The sequence below is a fragment of the Macrobrachium nipponense genome, chromosome 3 (assembly GCF_015104395.2).
Source record: "Macrobrachium nipponense isolate FS-2020 chromosome 3, ASM1510439v2, whole genome shotgun sequence".
NCBI classification, from domain to species: Eukaryota; Metazoa; Arthropoda; class Malacostraca; order Decapoda; family Palaemonidae; genus Macrobrachium; species Macrobrachium nipponense.
This window is the reverse complement of record NC_087202.1, coordinates 8,490,129-8,507,815: the sequence shown is the minus strand read 5'-3', so window position 1 is coordinate 8,507,815 and position 17,687 is coordinate 8,490,129. Positions and strand designations below refer to the sequence as shown.

The window sequence follows — 17,687 nt, the reverse complement described above, 5'->3', positions numbered from 1 at the left end:
ACTGCATAAGGTTAGGACAATTGGAGATATTGATAGAACAGTTTAAACATGTACACACACACACACACACACACTATATATATATATATATATATATATATATATATATATATATATATATATATATATATATACACACACAAATGTAATGATATTACTGTAGACTTTTTTTCCATTTCAATTTTTTCATTTAAAAACCTTCTCAAAATTTTATCTGCCAAATATAGGAATGTCATCTGATCAAGATGAATTACAATAACGATGAACTAAAACTAAATAGAATTAGAGAAAAACTCAAGATGAATGAACTGAAATGTAGATTAAGTTGAAGATAACCTAGAGATAAATTAAATTTAGAATAAACTCAAAATAAATTCAATTAAAGATAAACAAAAGTTATTTTAAAGATGAACTAAAGATATATTAAATTAAAGATATTAAAGATAAACTAAAGATGAATTAAATGAAAGACGAACTGAAAATAAATTCAGATAAAGATAAACTAAAGTCAAGTTAAAGATGAACCAAAGATAAATTCAATTAAAGCCGAATTTAATTGAGACAGAACACCGGAAATCCAATGCTCCTACGCGCAGAGGAACCGAACGGGAAAATAGAACCGTTATTGGAGAATCGTATAACCCAAGGTCCTTTAAATATACGAGTATATTTAAAGGACCTTGGTATAACCCATTTCCCAGTAATGGTTCCGCAGAAGAAACTGACTGCGAAGGCCCCGTCGAAAATGCAGGAGGTGGAGGTTATGTATCTCATTCCATTACTTGAAAAAGAGAATTAGAGACTGCTGCTATCGTGCTGACCTATATATTATATAATATATATATATATATATAATATATATATATATATATATATATATATATATATATATATTCGAGAGAGAGAGAGAGAGAGAGAGAGAGAGAGAGAGAGAGAGAGAGAGAGAGAGAGAGAGTTCCAAGATTATAGAGCTTAGATTAATGAACTAGCTTTTTGCAATTTCGAATTTTTTTTCCCAAGTGATTTTCATGAGTTTCGTAACTGTATTCCAGCTGTTTGGTTCACCAGCGCTGGAAAACTGTCAGTTCAGAGTGCTGGAACCTCACAGGATCGATCCTTGGTTGGATGGCACTGAGGAAAGGTAGGATCTTGAAGATGTTGATTAATCGATTGTCTTTTGTGGGATTGTGAATGCTTTCTTATTCGTATGTGCTTGTGTGCATGCAGTCATATACATATAGACAGTATGCGTGTATAAACACATTCATATGTGTGTGCATGCATATACATGAGTATTATTTCTGTCAATCGTGTAACCATACAGAGAGAGAGAGAGAGAGAGAGAGAGAATTACACCGAATCGTAGTTTTTACGTTCCGGATGAACACCGCCATCGTATGCTAGATTTCGATCTTGACTACAACTTGGCCTAAGTAATTATCATTGCCCGCTCTTAAGTACGAGGGGCCGAGAATGAAGTGACCAATACTAAAGTGTAATTTTGATGATATTGGTTAAGTAAGGACCGCCTTGTGTTGCATTTGTCTTAAGGTTACAGCGAAGACGAAGTCAAAGCCAGTTGAGCGTTGCGAACCAGAGACCATTGAATACGCGCCGTGGAACAATGTCTTGAGATCATTAGACTGACCTTTGAATCTGCACAGATAATTAAAATTCTCTTTTTTGTTTACCTTTTTACATTCAAAATCAATCGTTGGCAAGAGGAAATAGTGACGACGCTGTTTAGTCCAAAGCACTAAGTATATAACCGAGGGTTTATTTCGCTGAGGTACGGGATCGTGATAAAATGATTAACAGCAGGCGACGACTCAGTTTGGTTACGAGAGAAGAAGACCTAGACCTATACGCTCTAGTTTGGTTAAGAAAGACGAAGACGTAGACCTATATGCTATAGTGGGTGACAGACCATTGAACAAGTTGATTGATCGATTGACTGGTTTTATATAATGCAAGTGAAGCATGTAGGCTCTTTGAACCTAGAACAAATCGTAAGTCAGGTGAGAGAGCATTGAACATCACTTACCAAGACTATACAACAACAGGTCCCGACAACAAAATATCGCCTGAAGTGAAGATCGCACAAGAAGAAAGCAAATGTAAAGTAAATCCAAAGATTCTCCTATTCTGCAGGAGCTACGATACTGACGAAAAAAAACACTAAAAGACAATTATTATAAAATATAAGAAGCAACTTATTAAAAAAAAACGTACAAGGGCCCGCCAGAGAGGGAAGCATCCCTGTAGAGGGCTGGACATGAAGCCAAACAAAGTAATAATCCTGCGTCTCTAGTATTTTTTAGAACCATAAATAACACGCTAAAATGGAGATAAAGAACGTACGCAAAAGTGTCGGCTTGAGTCGCGTTATTTTATATAATAAATAGGGACACCTAATCCAGTTTTGGAGAGGAATCTCGCGTTGAGGGGATGAAAGAGGAGCCGTTACAAAGACAGAGATCTCGACTCAAGTCATCACCAGAGTTACCATAACATAAACAATAATTTGAGTACCCTTGGATCATGTGTCCTTTATAGCACTTTAAATGTCTAATAAGTGAAATGTATGTTAATCTCGGTACGTAATCGTATGATAGTTTGATTTTCCGATAAATTCACAAAATATTAATACTATATAGTAATATCTTTCATTAATGTCTCAAGTGTTAACCATTTTGTGGATGCCTGCCTTTTTTTTTTTCTTTTTTTTTCTCCCCATACAAACCTTTTATAGTAGGTATAGGCTATTATAGATAGAACAATTATTGGAGTGGTTACTCCAGTGGGGCATGTTATGGGAGGGAACCAAACCGAATGAATTTTATCCCCCCCCCCCCCCCACCACCACCTGACCCAGAGCACCCTAGAGTAAGCGACCATCACTCTCCTTCCTTTTTTTTTTCTCCACTGAAATTTCACTTGCTAACGTAGCCTTAGGTAGGAAAGGGTTTTGTAAAAGTTTGTTTTGTTTTGTAATTTTTCACTGCTTCCCTTTTATTATTTCTAGATATATACCTAGGTATGTAGTGGACATTTAAATGTAAATCAGGATGTAAAGGCAAAATTGTTCATGATTGACTACTAGGGTAAAAAACCGCATGGTACAGGGGTGGACCATGTACGATCAATGTGTACAACCCCAAGAAAAGTACATTATAACGCGTCCTGACACTGGAGTAGAGGTCTTTAGCTCCGTTTCTCACCAACAACAAGTCGCGACTGATGCCCATCTCCGATGTCAGGACGCGTTATAATGTACTTTTTTTGGAGTTGTTCACGCTGATCGTACATGGTCCACCCCTGTACCATGCGGTTTTTTACCCTAGGTAGGCTAACTATCAAAATTTGAGATTTAGGAGGGTTAGGCTTCATGCATGCTTCAGAGCCCACTCCACTCCTTAAACTGTGCCAGATTCTTCAACTACAGACTGAAGGAGTAGACAAGGAACAACAGCTAGGAGTATAGAATCCTCAGCAAATGCAATCGGTTTGTTTGTTTGTTTGTTTGTATTGTGTCTTTACATTGCATGGAACCAGTGGTTATTCAGCAATGGGACCAACGGCTTTACGTGACTTCCGAACCACGTCGAGAGTGAACTTCTATCAACGGAAGTACACATCTCTCACTCTTCAATGGAATGACAGAGAATCGAACTCGCGACCACCGAGGTGGGATGCCAACACAATACCAACCACGCCACTGAGGCGCTGCAATCGGTTTGTTCTCCAGACTTTGCCACATCTCACTGGTAAAGATAACAAATGGCAAAGTCCCAAAACACTACCTTGAGGCATCCCTGAAATGACATTAATAAAGCTACTATACTGGCCATTAACACAGACCCTTTGGGTTCACCTATTAAAAATCAGTGTAAAATAATAAACGATCCACCAATTCCCAGTAAGCTTAGCTTTTACACAGTGCTTCATGTTTCACACAATTAAAGACAGCTTTAAAATATAAATCAATCTTGCATGCCTCTGCACTTTCATCAAGAGCACTCTGCAATATGGTAGATACTGCAAGAGCGTGTTACAAGAACCAAGGCCTTTACAGAAGCCAAACTGTAATGCTAATAGCAGATTATTATCTTTAAAACACCTACAAAGATGCTTAAAGGGGCAGTTTCTCCAAAACCTTTGATAAAACTAGGGTAGTAATTTGAATTGGCCTATTTTCAGAGGGGCATTAGGACTGGCTTAGACCCTTATGTAATGCAGTGATGTTTAGGAAGGGTGTGGTTTTCTGGTACTTATTTGAGATGTTATAACTTTTACTTTTATTTTTACTTGAAGTTATCCTTTTTCAATGTACTATCCCATTTTATCTGTTTGTTTCTTTGCCCCGCTGTAAGAAACCCCTGTTATGAAATAGTAGTTATCTCAGGAGCAATGAAATCAGCAGTCATTTTTAAAAAGATGAGGAAGATCCTGTCAAGGTCTATGCTACCATTACTGTCAAGGCCTCAAAGCAAATTTTTGGCTCTTCTAGACCTGGTAGCCATTGAACACAATTTAGGCTCTGAAAAGCATGACAAACAAGTATACACATACTCACCACACTGTTTGCTCACACAGACTTGAGCCTAAAGTTTTGCCTTCTGTTCATGGCTACATACAGCATACTCTGCCCTTCTACCTAGGAAGAGGGACTGACAAAGAAGTATGCATAAACAAGGGAACTCCAATACAAAACAGTGAAAGACCCCGGTACTAAGGCTATGGCACTATCCAAGATATAAGAATAGTGGTTTGTTTTGGAGTGACTAGTGAGTCTCTTCTTCACAAAAAAAAGGGCAGATTGAAAATGGTAAGAAGTATAGGGTGTTCAGTGTTGTCAAGTGCAAGTGTGCATATATTTGTGTCAACAGTATAAGGCATGTAATGAGTTGGTGCAGGCATAGAAAAAGTTAGTGACCAGCAAGAGACCCAACAACAGATTTTACTGGAATTGGAATTCCAGTAATCTTGGCAAAACAACTGTCATGGAAATTTGTTCATTTAATTAATAATGGGTTGGGTTTGGTTAGGTTACGTTAGGCCCTTAGTTAACACAGATGCAGATGTGGAGACAGTTTCAATGGTCTCATTAACTGAGATTAGGTGATATTGCTTCATTTTATAAAAGTTCATGTTTTCATATGAAAGTTGAACAACTTCAGTCCAGTACCCCCTTCAGTTGCACTTATTGAGTGATAAAAACAAAAGATATTTGGTCTCAGAATGACAGGTTTTTGTTTGAGACCTTTGCAGAAGACAGGATAACAATGGAAACAATCAAGGTTACTTGTGACCCCTTCACTAAAGGTTGTTGTAAACCAATGGTTTGCAGCTATGAAATTTGAAGATTATTTAAGTAATGTTCGTATTTCTGTTTGCTGTACCTTCCATTAGACCAACATCGTAAAGACTGTTTAAGGAAATAGCTTAGTGATTTTTTTTACCTTTATATATCCTACTTGGTTTTGCAAACTTTGTGCTACAGTACAACCTAGTGTTCATGGTAATGTATGTCTTTAGAAATATATGTACTAATTGCAGTGTGCCGTCATAAATCTTTACTTCTATTTCAGGTTGGTCTGTTAATTAATCAGTTACACAAACTGTGACTTTCTCTTGAGGTATTTGAGATGGGCACCAAAGGCATACTATTTACCAATCAAGAGTGGAGGTGACAAACAAGCTCATTTCATACTGGTCCTAACTATGTTATGTTGTCAAAGAAAAAGCCTCTCAGAGTAAGTGTACTTTTGAATTCTTTTTATTGAATAAGAACTATCTTATACAACACACTAGGCATTTTATATACAATTTTATTTGAGCCATTCTTTTGTGATTTCTCAGCTTCATATGGTTAAAAAACACTTGATCCTAAGACTTCTGCTTAGTTTGTATGCGCACCTGATGCATGATTGTTAATGAGTATGTTTGAATTACACGAGCAATGCTTTTACCAACAAGAGTAATATCCGGTTTTGAAAGCAGAAATTCATTGTTCTGTCTTATACATGACCATTAGTTGATTTCAGTCATAAGTCTCACTTCATTATAAGAAGCACAGAACAATTCTTGGAGCTTTGAATGTTAGCATTGTATTATTTTGTTTCAGACCTTACAGTAAACAGCAAAGAACTCTCAGTGCAGTCTACAATTCTCCATAGAAAGTACCCTGTATTCAGCCTGATGTCTGGTCAGTATTGTAGGGAATGAACACAGTATTTCACTATGTGTTTTGCTAGGTAGACTGCCAGTATATCTTACTGTTTTAACTTTTGCTAATAGAATAAGGGAAAATCCTTACCAGTTAAGATGTTTTCAAGATAAAACATTATAAAGAATCTTTCATTTGGAAAAAAAATGAAGGGTTTTAATGTAACTTCCTGAGAATGTTACCACAGACTAGAACAGCAAGAAAGGAGATCAAATCAGTTACAGTGGAAGAGGAATATGTTAAAGCTGAAATGGAAAAGAAGTCCTGATAAATAAATAAGCCTATTTGTGCAGAGATATTTTGGAAGAAAAAAATACTTGAAAAAGAAGCAGCTCCTCTGCCTCTCTTGAAATGACAAGCACCAGAATCTAAGGCATTGCCAGTTTGCTTTAGTCAGTATGACAGCGTGACACCTCAACCAGTTAAGTTTGCAGATAGTAGCTCATTACAGTGGAAGTTGCCAGTGAAAATAAACTCGTGGAAGATGGAAAACAGGGCATTTTTAAGAGAAAGGAAATACTAGTTACTTTTGAGTAATCCTCGGTAGAAGGTGATGATTCTAAGATGCAGATAACATCCTGATAACATTTTACCCTTGGCAGGACATCTATCAAAAGCATACAACATTAATACCATCCTCTATCTTGGTGTAATCAACTTTTCAAATGATATATGTATACCTTCCTGACTACATTTGATTTGATGATGTATCTCTTAAGTGCTTGAAATGATAAACTTGGCAGTCAGCTTTGTCAATGTTCAGAATTGTTCATGTGCATATAAAGCAACATTTTATATAAGCAGTGAAGTTTGTGGTAGTAAAAGGGTTTAAGTTTAACCAAGATATGTTGCTTTTTCCAGCGTCCATTTGCATACCCCACCGCTCGCTCTGCTTTTGGATCTACTAAGGCTCTGCCACTTCATTTTACATAATATGGAGCAAGTAATCATCAGAAGAGTACATTGGGAGCACACTGTACCATTTTCTGTACAGAACCAACAATCATGGTTCTATTATAAGAGCTGATACAACAAATACCAAATAATCGGCATTAAATATTCAGTGAATTATATGTTAAAGGAATAGATGATGCAAAAATATGTTCAGAAATAATTATGTGCATTATAGTACACTCATCTCCTGTGAACAGCAACCATATGCAGATGCATATCTGAAAGAGAGACTGTCCCCACAAACACAAGGTTCAGGTTACCACATTAACTTGTCATGTAGATCTAGATACACCACGAGAATAGCCGAGTTACCTTAGACCTAATTTAAGAGGTGTGAAGCAGTTTATAGTTCAATAAAAAGAACACCTGAAGGTGAAGAGTGCAGTTCACTTGGTCATGCATGCTATTACTTAAGTTATATATGTCCTTTTTTAATGTCAATAAAAATTTCTTGTGATACTTTGTTTCCAAAAGCTAATTTACACTTGTAAATTGCTCCTTATTATTTTCAGATTGTTTACTTATCATTTATTATTTCAGTATGTATTTTTTATTTTCATGCATGACACTTACCTGGCAGGTATATATATAGCTATATTCTCTGTTCGCACTGGCAGAATTTTCAAAACTCGCGGCAACCGCTAGATCACTGGTAGTTCAGGTGATCGCCACCCCGTTCCCGTGGCGCTGGTGCTCGGAATCATTCCCATTTTCGTCAGATTTTTTCTGCCAGCCGAACCGGCAACATCGTTGTGGGTTCCCTGCTAGAATTTCGAACTCGTTAGCTGACTTTCGCTGTATTTTGATGGATTTATTGGGTATCGTATTGGAAAGTTGGATTGGCAATCGCGTTTGGAATTTCTTATAATGTCTGATTTTGGTTTAGTATTTAGAGTGTGTGTGAAAGAAGGGTGCAAGGTGAGACTGCCGAAAGCCTCGGTAGACCCTCACACAGTATGTAAGAAGTGTAGAGAGGGTGTGTGTACTTGGGATAATAGATGTAAATGAGTGTGAAAGTTTAAATGAGAAGGAATGGAAGACTTTCACTAAATATGTTGAGAGACTAGAAAAGGATAGAGTAAGGAGATCGGTGTCTCGGAGTGAGAGGTCAGGCTCTTCTAGTAAGGCCTTGAATGCTTCTGTTATTTCTCCTCCTCCTTCCCAAGTAGAAGTTGTAGATCCTTCTCCTCAGGTTTCTCCTGCGCCTGCTGCTGTTTCTGAGGATCCTAATTATGTGAAAAGTGTTTTGCCGCCCTTGCGTCAATGGGCGATCAGATTCAGCGTCTTACAGACAAAGTGGGTGCTTTTGAGAGTGTCAGTGTAGTGGAGGGGGCGGCTGTCGTCTCTCTCGTGCTCCTAGACCTAGGCCTCTGCCAAGCTCCCAGACCCAAGGGAGAAGGCATGTCGACAGTCGAAGGGAGGCGAGAGGGGTTCCCTTACGATCAGTCGTCCCTTCAGGCAGTCCTGTTGCGTCCCAGGCTGCAGCAGTGCGCCATAGAAAAGGCGACACTGGGAAGTGTTTTTCTTCTACCGATAGTTCTGCGTCAGGCAGGTATCGACGCTATGCGGAAGAATCGCGTCCGCTGAAGAGGACGCATAGACCTACGTCATCTCAGGATGAACTTGACGCTCAAGAGCGGTGGAGTAGCCCCGAGATTTTCTCATCTAGTGACGATGAGGACGTGGTTCCGGTTTAAAAGGAGGAGAACTTTTCGTTCAAGGCAGGACGCAAGACTTCATTTAGACGGCGGTTCGCCTGATAGGAGCCCTCCTTCTGCATCCTGGGCAGTTTCTCCTGTATCTTCTCCTTCTCGTAGACCTCAGGTTCGAGTTTCTCGTCGTAGCAATACTTCTCGTCTTCGTTCCCCGCATGCTCAGGCATCCCGTCAGGAAACAGAGACTAAGGACTTTCTTAAAGAGATGCAAGGAAAGTTAGCCGATCTAGTTAAATCGTGGGAAGCAACGGAACATCATCCTACGAGACGTAAGGACGTTTCTCTCCCCGTCAAGTCCTCCAAAAGGACGCATGATTGTTTGCCTCCTCCTCATCGCACTTCGGATTCTCGTGTAGGACGCAAGTTACCGGCTAAGTCGGACGGACTCTCGGGCGGACAGGACGCAGGACGCAATTACGGAGCGGATTCACGTTTGGTGGACGTATCTCAGAAGGACGCAGGACGCAGGCGGCAGGAGGTTAACCCTTCTTCTTCCCGTGAGGTTAGAGAAGATGTTCAGCAGCAAGACCTTGGATTACAAGATGTTTCTTCGGCAGAAGAGGAGATGGAAGACTTAGCGTCTGAAGGACGGACTCTCAGGCGGACAGGACGCAGGACGCAATTACGGAGCGGATTCACGTTTGGTGGACGTATCTCAGAAGGACGCAAGGACGACAGCGGCAGGAGGTTAAACCTTCTTTTTTTTTTTTTTTTTTTTTTTTTTTCTTCCCGTGAGGTAGAGATGTTCAGCAGCAAAGACCTTGGATTACAAGACTTGTTTGGTGGACGTAATTTCTCAGGAAGGGGACGGCAGGACGCAAGCGCAGGAGTTAAACCCTTCATTCTTGCCGTGAAGGTTAAGACGATGTTCCAGCAGCAAGACCTTGGATTACAAGGAGTTTCTTCGGCAGGAAGAGGAAGAATGGAGACTTAGCGTATGAAGAAGGAAAGATGGTGAAGCACCTTCAGACTACAAGAAGTTAACTGATTGCCTTCTGTCAATTTTTGAAGGGGAATTTCAGCCTTCAGCTCCGATGTCACCCCTTTCTCAATTCTCCAAGAATAAAACACCGAAGAAGTCATCGTTTTTGAAGATGAAGCTTTCAATTACAGCAAAGAAGGCTCTTCAAAGGATCGATACGTGGTTGAAAGAAAAGAGGGAAGCGGGCAAGACTTCTTTCTCCTTCCCTCCAGCCAAATTAGCATCGAAGTCTGGAATCTGGTATGCGACGGGGGAAAGTCTGGGCCTGGGAGTTCCTGCCTCCTCCCAGGGGGATTTTTCCAACATTGTTGACAGTTCCCGCAGACATGCTTTGAATTCGGCTAAAGTTTGGTGGACGTCATCAGAGTTAGATCATCTCTTGAAAGGTATTTTCCGGACATTCGAGGTTTTTAATTTTCTTGATTGGTCCTTGGGGGCTCTGGGACGAACCTTGGAAGATAAGGAATCAACTTCTTCGCAACTTCCAAGCAGTATTATGTCCTGCATGGACAAAGCCCTAAGGATGGGGCGAATGAGTTAGCATCGCTTTTCACCGCAGGAGTTTTAAAGAAGAGGTCATCCTGTGCTCTTTTGCTGCAAAGGGCGTTTCTAACGCTCAGAAATCCGAATTGTTTTTTCCCCACTCTCGGATCAGTTATTTCCTTCGGATCTTATCAGGATATTTCGCTTTCCCTGACTCAGAAAGCGACGCAGGATCTTTTAACGTCTTCGGTAAGGAAATTTTACCCACCAAAAGTTGGTTTAAGAAGACACCTAAGGACGTCAAGACAGGCTAGTCAGCCCTTTCGAGGCAAGTCCTTTTTCTCGTCCTTCCTTCAGACGAAGAACGAGCTCCTCCCAAAAGAGGGGTTCGACCCAGTAATAAACAATGAAGAACAAGTCCTTCAGACATCAGTTGTTGGGGGCCAGACTTTAGAAGTTTTGGGAGATTTGGCAAGAAAAGGGAGCAGATCCTTGGGTCGTCACAGTACCCGGCCAAGGAAGGTTACAAGATCCCTTTTCTGAAGAAACCACCTCTTTCGACATCGCCAAGAGAGCTTGGAGCTCACTACAGCGATCCAGGGAAAACAAGAAGCACTGCAAGAGCAAGTACTTTCTAATTGCTCAGGAAAGGAGCAATAGAATAACCTGTTTGCGGAATCACTTATCCCCGGGATTTTACAACCGGCTTTTCTTAGTAGCGAAATCCTCGGGGGATGGAGACCAGTACTGGACGTAAGTCAACTCAACTTCTTATGGAGAAGACAAAATTTACTATGGAGACGACCGATTCAGTACTGGCAGCGCGTGCGTCCAAGGGGACTGGATTGGTTTACCCTGGACCTTCAAGACGCATATTTTTCATAATCCCAATTCATGCAAGGATCCAGGAAGTACTTAAGAATTGCGATCCAGAACAGGGTGGGTCTTTCAGTTCAAAGCCCTCTGCTTCGGACTGTGCACAGCCCCACAAGTTTTTACAAGAGTGATGTCAAGCGTGGCGAAGTGGCTACATATTCTAGGGATAAGAGTGTCTCTATACCTAGACGATTGGCTCATAAGAGCCCAGTCAAGAAGACAATGTCTGGAGGACTTAGAAATGACGTTGGCATTAACGAACGAATTAGGGATGATGGTGAACTTAGAAAAGTCGAATCTGATCCCCAATCAGGAGCTAGTTTATTTGGGATTCTGATTTCCTCAGCGACTTTTCGGGCTTTTCCATCTCCCGACAGGCAAGCTCAATGCATCCGGAAAGTACAAGCCTTTCTAGAGAAAGAACAATGTCTTGCACGAGAGTGGATGAGCTTACTGGGGACTCTCTCGTCACTGAACGGTTCGTTTCTCTCGAGGAAGGCTTCACATGAGACCCTTGCAAATATTTTTTGAACCAAGTCTGGCCAAGAAAATCACAACCGGATTCCTTCCTGTTCGAATTCCTCGCAAGATCAAAGAGGAATTCACTTTGGTGGCTAACCTCCGGGAAGTTTAGGGACGTAGGGAGCGTCGCTCCAGCAGAAGAACCCAGGACCTTGTATTGTTTTCCAGATGCGTCGGACGCAGGCTGGGGAGCGACTCTCGGCCCTCAAGAAGTGTCAGGTCGCTGGCAGCAAGGAGGAAGCGTCCTTGGCATATAAAACAGGAAGGAACTGATGGCGATTTTCTTGGCTTTGAAAGAGTTCAAGCGCGGTTGATCCGCAACAAGGCGGTGCAGTGGTCAACGCGGACAATACCACAGCTCTGGCGTACATCCGCAAGCAAGGGGGAACGCATTCAGTCTCTCTTTGCAAGTTGGACGGAGGAGATCCTTCTATGGGCAGAGAAGGAAAACGTAACCCTTCTCACCAGGTTCATTCAAGGGGAGAAGAATGTGAGAGGCGGACCTGGTTGAGACAGGGAAGGTCAACTTCTGTCTACAGAAATGGACTCTTCATCTAGAAGTATGCCAGAGTCTGTGGAAATTATGGGGTCGTCCAGTGGTGGACTTGTTTGCGACTGCAATGACAAAGAGATTGACGACTTATTGCTCTCCAGTCCCAGACCGTCAAGCAGTCGCAGTAGACGCCTTTCTTCTAGATTGGACGGGGCTAGACGTGTACGCCTTTCCCCCGTTCAAGATATTAGGAAAGGTTTTGAAGAAATTCAGGGAGAGTCAAGGGACGAGAATGACTCTCATAGCTCCCTACTGGCCGGCCCGAGATTGGTTCACAGAGGTACTGGAATGGACAGTAGATGTACCAAGAACACTTCCAGCAAGAGTAGATCTACTCAAACAGCCTCACTTCAACAGGTACCACAAGAACACCCTCGCTCTGGGTCTGACTGCTTTCAGACTATCGAAAGACTTGTCAGATGCGAGGGGGTTTTCTAGAGAGGCGGCCAGAGCTGTGGCCGGAGCAAGAAGAGCCTCGACTATTAAGGTGTACCAGGGCGAAGTGGGAAATCTTTCGTAAGTGGTGCAAGAGTCGGAAGATTTCTTCATCCAGTAACCTCTGTGACCCAAATTGCTGACTTCCTTTTATATTTAAAGAAGGAAGTAGGGTTGTCAACTCAGACAATTAAAGGATATCGTAGTATGTTGGCCTCAGTATTTAGACACAGAGGTTTAGATATTACCAATAATCTCGATCTGAGAGACCTCATAAGGTCCTTTGGAACAAGAAGGAACACCGATACAGAACACCTTCCTGGAATCTCGATGTAGTCCTGAAATTCTTAGGAACTAATAAGTTCGAACCGATGGATCAAGCTTCGTTTAGAGATATCTCGAAAAAGACCATCTTTTTGGTGGCCTTGGCCACAGCTAAAAGGGTTAGTGAGCTGCAAGCAATAGCAAAACATGTTGGCTGGAAGCATGACAAGGCGGTTTGCTCTTTTCAGGAGGTTTTCTTGGCCGAAGAACGAGAATCCAGCTCATCCCTGGCCAAGGTCTTTGAGATTATGGGTCTTTCAGATTTGGTAGGACAGGAACAAGAGAGAGTTCTCTGTCCAGTAAGGGCTTTGCGCTATTATATAGAGAAAACAATAATATTAGAGGAACTTCAGAATCACTGTGGTGCTCTGTGAAGGACCCTAGCAGAGCAATGACCAAAAATGCTATTGCCTTTTTTTTCCTCAGGGAACTGATTAAAGAATCACATATGTTATGCAAGAAGAAAATTTCAGCATCCTTAAGGTTAAGGCGCACGAAGTGAGAGCAGTAGCTACTTCCTTGGCATTTAAAAGGAATATGGCCCTCAAAGATATCATTGAAACGACGCGTTTTGGAGGACTAATTAGTGTTTGCGTCTCATTACCTTAGAAACGTCAAAACAACCTTTGACAAACTGTCAAACTTTGGGCACCCTTATGTATCCTCAGGAGCAGTATTGGGCAAGGGAGTTTCCACCCCATAGCTTACTAACATGCTAGGTATTTTAATTTAAGTGTGTTGTTTTTGTTTTTATGGTTGTCTGAGAGGGTTATTTCCTCTTCAGTCTATGAAGTGTAGTGTGTTATGTTAGCTTTGTGTGTGGTTCAGGTGGTCTAACTTATCCTAGCATGAATGCCCGTGGTAAGAGAGGGCTAGGGTTTCTGTCAACGAATTGGTCCCGTCCAGTTTGTCAGACCCTTGTTTTTAGCTTCATCAACTATTAGGTCATATCCTAGTTGGGAGCTACTAAGGTTTAGCAGGCTAAGAGGCAGGATTTATGAAGTCAGCTACCTTAGCAGGTAAGGAATCTAAGAGTATTTGGAATTTATTTTAAATTTTAAAAACTCTTACAATGTTGCTGTCTTTGACCCACCTCCAAATGTGTCAATCAGCTATATATATACCTGCCAGGTAAGTGTCATGCATGAAAATGATGTTATTATGATATAACAAAGTTTCATGTATACTTACCTGGCAGGTATATATAATTATTCCCACCCACCTCCCCTCAGGAGACAGGGTTCAGAGAAAAATATGACGAAAATAAGGAATGATTCCGAGCACCAGCGCGCCAACGGGAGGGGGGGGGTGGCGGCGGGTGGCTGATCACCTGAACTACCAGTGATCTAGCGGTTGCCGCGAGTTTTGAAAATTCTGCCAGTGCAAACAGGGAATATAGCTATATATATACCTGCCAGGTAAGTATACATGAAACTTTGTTATATCATAATAACATCATTTTTGTGGGTATGTATTTTCATTTCTACTAGAGCATGCATTCAGTCAATGTGCTCACTTCCATTTGCAGGTCAGCAGTTTCCCCCTTAGAGGAAGAAGATCGAGAGGGAGACAGAAAATTGGATGACAAGATAAAGTGAAGGAAGATATGGAGAGAAGAGGTCTGGGGGATGATGATGCCTTTGATAGAAGGCAGTGGAGAAGGCGCATCAGGCAACTGACCCCATAATGTAGGGATAACAGTGGGAAAGAAGAATGAGAAGAGTTTCCTTCCAGGAGCAGCCGAATTTATGTATACACCCATAGACGTACTACCAGACACCTGCCCAACAATCTACAATCCTTCAAAAAATGAATAACTTTTGGTGAGCGGTGCAGTCTTGACTTCGTCCTGATATAAACAAAAGTTTCTGGTTAATTTGACCTAGTAGGTTTTAGTTACGTAGGCACCGGTGGATTTGTCCTTTATTTTATTTCAGTTTGGTTGTGGTAGACCGAATGAATGTCCATTTTAAGAGAAGAACAGACACCAGTTATTGACAAACCCATCATAAAGAGTAATAGAGAGAAAGGCTTAAAGAGATAGCTAAATAAAAAAGATGAATGGAAGATAGTACATATAGTTAAAGGGTAAATATTATCCATGCATTTACTGTACAATAAATAAAAAGAAACAATTCCTTACCTTTACTCCTGTGGTTGGCTTGCATACTGAGCATTGCAAAGGAAGTTGAGATAGGTTTGACTAGGCTATTGGATGGAGGAAAGTGCTGGAGATATTTGGGCAGGTGAGTCTAGAGAGGCAGAACTTTAAGAAGGTGCTGGAGATACTGGGGTAGGGTCGTCTAGTTTGTGTAGAGCCTGTAGAGCCTGCAGAAGGTGCTGGAGATACTGGGGCAGCTGAGCCTAGTTCTGCAGATACACCAATGTAGGGTTCAGCTTGAAATCACCAGCACCATAAACCCCAAGAAGCAAAGTCAATCTCTCCTAGCTGAGTTCATGGCTTGGTGCTGTCTTGTCTTTGGCAATGTGTGTGTGTGTGGGTAGGCATCCATTCCCTGAACAAACCTGTCTCATCCATTAACCCTTAAGAGCCAGGATAGAAAAAACATTTGCAGCACCCCAGGCTGGGGAAACTTTGAGGTCAGCCAGTTCAAGAAAAAAAAACATAAAAAACTCATTAATGGAAAAAGGAAGATATGCAAATGCACATGGTGTACGAAAAGAAATTCTAAAAAAATTCTCCCTACCTTCCACGATAAGTTGAAAAAGACTATTTGCTACTCCTTGTGGGGCCGCTTTTACAAGACAATCATAAATTTTGCCAAATTATACATGTTTTTTCTAATAAATTATTTTATTTTATTTGTAAAATTATAATTACAGCTCCCACAACTTCAAAACAGATAACTAAACTCAGTAACAAATTCTGAGTATACTCCTAGTAAATATTTATGCAAATTTACAGAGATTGAACATGCTGTACCATTTTTGGATTTTATTTTTTTTTTATATTTCTTTGCACTTTTCTTTGCAAAAGTACTGTTATAAGTGATATAGTACTATCATAAAAGATAACTAAACCCAACAGCAACCCTTGAGTTTATTTATGACCAAATAAATAAACAAGATGTCATGGGAGGAAGAGAAACACAACATGCCCCTTTAAGTCAAGACCACAACTAACATATGAGTATCAGCATCCATCTAATAGCCAGAAAGCCTGATCCACAGTATTGTAGTATAGGTTGTATAAGACTTAGCAATGAGCAGGTGGCATTAAACGCCTGAAGTCATTCTCTCTCTCTCTCTCTCTCTCTCTCTCTCTCTCTCTCTCTCTCTCTCTCTCTCTCTCTCTCTCTCTCTCATAGGGCTCAGCTGAAGATTCCTTCTTGAACAAGAAGTGAAATTTGGAGCAAGGTAATGTCTACGAAAGTAGATGGGTAAGTGGGCGACATTTATGAATTCCTGTAAGCTAAAGTTGAAAGATGTGCTGTTATGTAGTATAATTGTGATTTAGATATTTTGAAAAATATAAAATTTCAGTATATTGCTGGTCCCTGTTTGAATCTGAACAACTTTTGCATAGAATTTGAGAGAATGGTTACTAAATGTTAAAGTCTTTTCCTTGTGTGAATTCTTATCAAATATTGTTAATGTAATTGCATAAACCTTTATTTTTTCTCTTTTCAGGTTAATAGCATCTGTATAAAGTTGAAAATCTACCCATAGAAGAATTGTCTGCCAGAAATCATAACATCCCTTATACCTGCTGGTATTGTCAGGCCAGCTTTGTCTAACAGACGACATCAAGCTTTGTCTGATCTGTCGCCGACTTTCCTTTCATGCTAAGATTTTGTTTTGAGAGGAATTTTATTATGACTTCTGCACCTATGCAGCATATTCTGGGGGTTATATTTGTATGTACAGATGATATGTATCAGGTCTGAATATTCGTCAGTTTTTAGATAATATTTCAAAGATACCTTTGTATCTATGAGATGGCAGTCACTGGAAAGGTTCTTGGGAAATAATAAATTTTTTTCTATATGCTGTGCAATGACTGCAGGGGTATATTGCTAAAATTCATTTTTCATACATTCAACTTCCCTGTCAGATATATACTTAGCTATAGACTCCGTCGTCCCCGATAGAAATTCGAATTTCGCGGCACACACTACAGGTAGGTAGGTCAGGTGGTCTACCGCCCCGCCGCTGGGTGGCAGGAATAGGAACCATACCTTCTAGAATTAGATTTTCTCTATCGTTTGGAATGTAAACATACGTTTACGGTTCCTCCTGATTTGATTTTCGTGTTTCATCGCCATCGATCTTCTGGGCTGTCTTTTTGCAGGGAAGTACTGGGTCTTTGGTTCGGCATATGCTTTTATTAACTTTTTAATGAATTTCGCTTCGAAATTTTGAAGAAAATACTAATTGAAACTACCGAAATTATCGGTAGACACTCACATAGTTTGCAATAAAGGGAATTATTAATATTTATTCATTATTACATGTAATAAAGGTTACAACTTTATTGAGGAAATATTAAACTCTAATTTCCTACTTTAGGAAGTCAGAAAAGCATATAACTAGATACGCTTACTTTATAGGCTTAAATAGCGTTTATGCTAACGAGCAGTTAGAGTATTAGCA

At 40.5% G+C, this 17,687-nt stretch overlaps 1 long non-coding RNA gene across 2 annotated transcripts; it reads left to right on the top strand.

The window, feature by feature from the left end:
• Nucleotides 1–1,738: 1,738 nt before the first annotated feature.
• LOC135222156 (uncharacterized) lies at nucleotides 1,739–17,173 on the top strand. 2 transcript variants are annotated; one of them, XR_010316176.1, is made up of 4 exons: nucleotides 1,739–2,596; nucleotides 5,592–5,756; nucleotides 14,602–14,896; nucleotides 16,725–17,173. It is a non-coding gene; the product is annotated as an uncharacterized LOC135222156 (long non-coding RNA). The 2 variants fall into 2 exon arrangements; XR_010316177.1 differs by lacking the exon at nucleotides 5,592–5,756 and having other exon boundaries at nucleotides 2,326–2,596.
• The last annotated feature ends 514 nt before the right edge of the window (nucleotides 17,174–17,687 follow it).